The following is a 7,446-nucleotide window of genomic DNA, read 5'->3' on the forward strand; positions in this document are numbered from 1 at the left end:
CTAACTCAGCCCTGAAACCTGCACTCAGTCCTCCCACAGCCACACTGAGTATGTTTTTATGATGTGTTGGTGGGTAGGTTGGGCTCCCTGTGGCCTTGGTGGAGACCTACCACCTCTCCTTCCTGCCAGCCCACCACACAGTATATGAATTAAGATTGGCAGTTCGGGATGGTACCAATGCAATCCTCACTGGAGTAAGTCACATCAGGATATGGAGAGGGACAGGCCGGTAGCTCTGCAAGTTTGGGTGACAGTGAACCATAATTGATTTCCCCTAATTACTATGTGTGTGTGGGTTTAGGGGTGAGTACAATCCAGGATTACACAAGGGAGAATGAAAGAGAGCATCTTGGGTCAAATAGGTTAACAATTTCATACCAACTCTTATGCTCCCAAAGTCTATCTAAACACACACACACACACACACACACACACACACGCCACAAAAATGTAAAACCCTCAGAAGAATACCTTCTAGCTTCACAAGGTCTATTTCTAAAACATTTGAGAGAATTCAGGCTTTTATCTTACATGGCTGTTTCTAAGAACTTAGCCTAAGAAAATAATATAAATTATGATCAAAGAATTATTAAGAGTGCTGACAATTCACATGTTCAGTATCACTGAAACTTGCAAAAACCCTGAGGCTAAAACCCACTGAATTTGTACTTTAAATGGGTGAATTATATAGTATGTGAATTATAGCTCAAGAGAGCTATTAAAAATGCTGAGGTTGGAGTTGTAAGGATCCTGTTTTTTCAGTTGAGGAAACCGAGACTCTAATGACATTGGAGAATTGAGGCAGAGAATGGATTTGAACCAAGGCCTTTCTGACTACCAACTCCATTTCTGTAATCCTTTTCTAATTCTACACATCCCCCTCCCAAAAGACCCAAAGACATTCATCATGAAAATCATGAAAGATAAAACAACTCAAATATCCCAAATTGCAGGACTGCTTAAATAAGTTGTGGTATATCCCTACAGTACAATATTAGGCCCCATGAAAAATGATGATTATCCTGAAATTTTAGTGATGCAATACATTTTATCATATGTTTTTTTAAAAGGGTTATCTATTTAGTTTTAAAAGATTTTATTTATTTATTTGAAAGAGAGAGGGAGCATGTAAGCACAAGTTGGGGGAGGAGTAGATGGAGAAGGAAAAGCATACTCCACATTGAGCTTGGAGCCTGACGTGGGGCTCAGTCGCACGAGACTGAGATCATGACCTGAGCCAAAATCCAGGGTTGGACGGTTAACCGGCTGAGCCACCCAGGTGCCCCAAAATGTGTTTTATCAGTAAACAGAATAACACCACCCTCCCTGCCTTGTTCTCCAAAGATAATCTACTCCCTAATCTCTGTAGCTTGTGAATTTGTGACTATGTTACCAAACTCGGAAAAAGAGACTTTGCCGATGTGATTAAATGCAGGATTTTGAGATGGAGAAATTATCCTGTGTTATATCCAGGTGGCTTTAATGTTGTAGGGGTCCTTAAGGGGAGGCAGGAGCATCAGAGGTAGATGCAGTGATGGAAACAGTAGTCAGGAGGGTGTGATTACGGCTTTAAAGAAGGAAGGGGGCCATGGGCCAGGGACTGTGGGCAGCCTCGAGAAGCTGGGAAAAGGCAAAGACACAAAGATCTCACCTAGAGCCTCCAGAAGGAATCCAGCCTTGCCAACACCTTGATTTTAGTCGAAAGAGACCCATTTTGGATTTCTGAGCTCTTGAACTATAAAATTAGAAATTTGTGTTGGTTTATGCCACTAAGTCTGTGACAGCAATAGGAAATAGGAATAGGAAATTCACTCAGTGATATACGGTCACTCAACATTTACCGGGAAATGCCCAAGTTCGTGAAAGTTGCCCTTCTTTGCCTTTCACATTCCCACAAGTTGGCGTGTTTCCTCCAAGGTCCTTTGCTATGTATGTAGTAAGGACATAGACTACAACCCGCGTTCCTCTGTATTGCTTCACTTAGTCTCAAAGCAGGGTACTGGGGTGTATGTATAGATTTTCTCGGGCACGTAACAAATGCATAGGGAAAGAACTGGAAGGAAATACACGAAAGTGCATTTGAGTCTTTTATAATCAGAACAAATGACCGATGTTTACAGGTTGTTGATTACCCTAGCCCTTCCCCCAACAACTTGTGAATTAATGGAGGCTTTTTCCTGGTTGGGAAGGGAATAGATGGTAGGACAGTAGGATCTTGAGTTCTCTCTGTAAGGAAGGGGTCTACAGGGAATGCGGGTCCTCATCTCAGGTGTCTTTGAGGCTCCAGACAGTTGAATACAATATGTTAATTAGGTCCCACTGGCAACAATTCACCTCTGTACATTTATCTGTAACTTGCTTAGGGCTATCACTTTTTTATTCTTTTTTTCCCCCTAATTATCCTTACAGTGTGACCCACTTTGCCCTCTACCCAGAAAGTGCCTGTGAGGGGACTGAGGTGGCAGTTGTGGTGGGGGGGAGATGGGGCACAGCCTGCCCAGGCTAGAAGTGATAGAAATAAAAATTTTCATCTGGTTCTTCAGTGAGGTCCCCTTTATTCAAGGTTGCCCAACTGGAAAGGGGGCACACTTTTAGCCCCCATTCCTCAAAACCACCTATTTTTTTAAAGATTTTATTTATTTATTTGACAGAGTAGGAGCACATAAGCAGGGGGAGCGGCAGAGGGAGAGGGAGAAGCAGGCTCCCCACTGAGCATGGTACCCGATGCAGGGCTCAATCCCAGGACTCTGGGATCATGATATAAGCTGAAGGCAGATGCTTAATCAACCAAGCTACCTAGGTGCCCCAATACCCACCTATTCTCAGAAGCTTGGTGAACTCAGATTCTCCTAATACTCTCAGGGAAGGATGGATAAGATCACTTGGGCTAAAATATGAATAACAGCTCTCTAAAAGGGTTAAGGAGGGTCAGAACTAAGAGATTTTGCAGAATGGGTCCTAAATCCTGGATGGGGGAGGGATATTTTGGAGGGAGGGTAAATGGTACTTCTCTGAGGGCCACACCCACTCAGGGAGGTTGTGGGAGGCATTTGGAGGGAAGTGGGCTAACCTCCAAAGTAGCAGGTGCCACGCCCATGGTAAGGCCATTGTACTTTGTGGAGCTTCATCTGTTTCCTGCCCAATTGCTCTTCCAAACTGTCCAGAATCACCATCACCTTTCATGCCCCATCTGTCACCAAGCCAGCTGGCTTTCTGTCCAGATGACCACTCACTTCTAGCCTCTGGTCTGGGTGCCCGTAACCTTTGCCCTGCTTTAAGCCCGCCTCATCTCCTTGGGCATCTCGAAGGTCCTTTTCTGAAGTGATTTCTGGGCTGTCAGACTCCCCACATGATAACTCAGGGTCCTTAACTGGGGTAGGTGGCTAGGACTCAGTATTCTCATAAACTTGGATGAAAATTATTACATCCTTATTCACAAACCTTTAAATGAAATTTAGCATTTCCTTCCATGATGGATATAGTAAATGCTCAAAAACAAAAATAAGAACAAAGCACATGAGCTGTACCTGGGAGTCTGTCACCACTAGAAATCACAGATATTCGCTTACCACTTTGCAGTTGGTGTTAAAGCAGAAAAGTTTGCTGCCCAGAAGGACCAGCTGCTCTAACTGTTGGAGGCAAAAGAACATGCAGGAACCTCTCGACATTAGGCTTCCCCTCCCCTAGGTTTTAGTTCCCACTCTTCCTCATCTTAGGGCATCTGCTTAGAAGATTCTGAGCCTGAGATTTCATAGCTTTTTATTCCTGCAATAGATACTAATGACTATACCAAGGAATTAAAAAAAAAAACCACAGAACAGCAATAATAATAGTAACAAAACTAAAAGATGTTGCACCTACAGGCTCTAATCTTTGTTCTAGGAAACACATCATTTCTGGGTCCTTGTGGAAGTCTTCTTGTTTGACTGGAAGATGGTCTGGGAAGCCCAGATGCTAGTGATGGGCCTTGGGAATGCTGCAAGGCTCGGCTGCCTTCAGTGGGCACAGAGGACCACAGAAGTCCTCACGGATGAACTGCCAGCCCCAGAAAGCACAATCCAAGCCCAAGAAGAGAATCCAAATTCTGAACCCCTGAGGTGGGATCAATCACTTCACTGAGAGAGTGGAGGAGGGGATGCTGGTGACAGTGGCAGAGATGGTTGGGATAAGGTGGTCCTGGCTGGTCCTGGTCGGTGGCATTGGTGGAACCATCACGGAGTCAGGCAGGGACTCACCTTAATTGGAGCAAGAATCGTGTTATTCTGCCAACACCATAATCCTTAGACCCTATTCTAATTTTTCCATTTGCTCCAGTGATGTCCTTTAGAGCCAAAACATCTCTGCTAAACCATGTTTACTAAACCATGTTTAGTTGGCACTGTTTAAAAATGGAGATATATGGGGGCGCCTGGGTGGCTCAGTGGGTTAAAGCCTCTGCCTTTGGCTCAGGTCATGATCCCAGGGTCCTGGGATCGAGCCCCGAATTGGAGCCTGCTTCCCCTTCTCTCTCTGCCTGCCTCTCTGCCTACTTGTGACCTCTATCTGTCAAATAAATAAATAAAAATCTTTAAAAAAAATAAAAATAAAAATAAATTAAAAAATTAAAAAATGGAGATATATGGACATATAATGTATTAGTTTCAGGTGTATGACATAATGATTCATACATGTTCGTACCATGAAACCATGACCGTATTAAGTCTGATTAACATCCAATGCCACACATAGCTACAGAGTCATATTTCATTTATCTTTCTTGGTTTAGAGCAGTTCCTCCATTTCTTTTCAAAGATTATTATCAGTTATTTTGTAATCTGTTCCTTGATTTGGGGTTATCTGATGTTTTTTCATGATTTGATTTAGGTTATATATCTTGAACACAGAAATAATAATAATAAGTCACAGAAATAATGCATATCATAGAAAAATGTATATATAATCACCAAAATAACTTATGTATGACAGAAAAAAATATATACAAAATGTATATATATGTATGTATTATCACAGAAATAATGCTGTGGGGATGCCTGGGTGGTTCAGTCGGTTGGGCATCTGCCTTTGGCTCAAGTCATGATCTCCAGGTCCTGGGATCCAGGCTGTGTTGGTCTTCCTGCTCAGTAAGGAGTCTGCTTCTCTCTCCCTCCTTCTGCCTCTCCTAATCGCTTGTTCTCGCTCTCAAATAAATAAATAAAATCTTTAAAAAAAAATAACGTAGTTTAAAAAAATAATGCTGTGTACTTCTCATTGCCTCCTATTAAATGCGGAACAATTTCTATTTGCCCCATTACTTGAGGTATTAAGTTCAATCACTTGATTAACATCTGCCAGATTTCTCCACTGTAAAGTTACTCTTTTTACCTTTTTAAGAACTATTTTATGGGGAAATATTTTGAAAACTGTGTAATTATCCTGGTCCTTATCAAACTATTTATTTATGTTGGCAGGGACTCAATGGATTCCTAGTTTATTCAGTGAATTGTAATTGATTCTTGTCATTAGGTATTTTGGTATTCAAGCTGTCCTTTATTTGGCTAATGGGGGACCCTTCGAACTAGTTCCTGTATCCTTTTGATGTGTAATACCATCCTTTGAGCACTTTCTTAGGTTGTTTGTTTGTTTGTTTGTTTTTAAGATTTTATTTATTTGACAGAGAGAAATCACAAGTAGATGGAGAGACAGGCAGAGAGAGAGAGAGGAGGAAGCAGGCTCCCTGCTGAGCAGAGAGCCCGATGCGGGACTTGATTCCAGAACCCTGAGATCATGACCCGAGCCGAAGGCAGCGGCTTAACCCACTGAGCCACCCAGGCGCCCAGTTTGTTTGTTTTTTGAGAGAGACAGAGAGAGCATGCATGGAGAGAGGGAGAAGCAGACTCCCTGCTGAGCAGGGAACCTGATGTAGGGCTCAATCCCAGGACCCCGGAGTTATGACCTGAGCCAAAGGCAGATACCCAGCTGGCTGAGCCACCCAGGAGTTCCAGCACTTTCTTAGTTTTTGGCACAAAGAATGTTCCAGGCTCCTCTTGAACTTTCCCTGCCCCCGACCTGGAATCAACCATTTCTCCAAGGGATCATGATTGCTTTTAGTAGGGAATAATATTTGGAAGTCAAGATCTGGGCATGAGGTGTATTCACTGTTATTGGACTCCCAGGCCTTCTCCCATGGCCTCAGCTACAGATTACATGTATGTATGCACACGTGTACGGGCGCACATATACACACTCACGCGTGCACGCACACACACACACACCCATTTCCATCTGTATTTATTTCTATATATATCTGTGTCTATTGAAAACCATGAGTTCACTCCCTATCTCTGATTCCAATCTATCACCACAGAATTCATTCTAGTCTTCTCCCTTGCTATATTTGTAACCCTCTTTTCTGACAGTGAGCAATCTGGCGTGTGCAGGACTCTTTTAGGTGGAGGAGGGAATGCTAAGAAATGTCTCTCTAGGAGGTGACATTGAAGCTGAGGCTCGAAGGGAATGAGGGCAGAAGCCATGTAGATTCTGGGAGAACAGTGTTCTAGGCAGAGCACTGCAGTCCTGGTGGCCCTGAGCAGAAACAAGCTCCTGTGTCTAAGGAGCAGCCGGATTCCTGTGGCTGAGCCTGTGGGCAGGTGATGTCAGCCAGGTAAGAGAAGGAAGTTCAGGTAGCACTTTGTAGACCATTCTAAGGACATTGGTTTTAATAGTGACAAAGATAGGAAGCCGATGGAGCATTTCAAATACAGGAAGGCTGTCCTTTGGTGAAGGATTGCTCTGACTGCAAAGTGGGGAGGCAGGGAGAGCAGCGGGAGATCTGCAGGAAGACTGAGAGGAGACGTTGGCTGGGAAGGTGGTGAGAAATGGTCAGATTAGGGAATCATTTTGTACGGGAAGTCAACAGGATCTGTGTGAGATTATAGATGTGGCACATGGAGTGTGAGAGATGGGTGGCAGTACGTGGGCTCTGTAGGCTTGTTACATAAATAAAAGGGGAAAATTATCTGCAAAGCACTTAGTACCCCTCGTGGACTGCCCTAAACTAATCACGATCCCTGTTTATCACTGATGAATGAAGGTGCAGGTGAAGGGCCCGCAGATCCAGCGCTGACCCGCTCCTGGCATCCTGGAATGCCACCTCTTGAGCAGAGCTACCCCTTTGCCACCAGAGCTCCTTCCCATTTCTCCCCACCCTGTCCAGTGAGTCAAAACACCCACTTGCTCCAAGCTCTGTCTTGGCAGGGTGTGGGTTGGCATCTGATAAGCTCATTCGCAACCAGCTGTTGACTTCTTGCAAGATGCCTACCCCTCTCAGAGGTATTCACACTTTCAAAAAGGTGGCAACTTGTTTACTGAGTTTGGGGATCTGGTGGCATCTCTGACAGTGACTTTGAGTGATGAGGAGGTGGTGAAGGAGGTCATTTGTTCGTGGGCAGCACACAGATGACTCCTGGC

This window comes from Mustela putorius, unplaced genomic scaffold (assembly GCF_011764305.1).
Source record: "Mustela putorius furo isolate JIRA1106 unplaced genomic scaffold, ASM1176430v1.1 tig00000174_pilon_pilon_pilon, whole genome shotgun sequence".
NCBI lineage: Eukaryota > Metazoa > Chordata > Mammalia > Carnivora > Mustelidae > Mustela > Mustela putorius.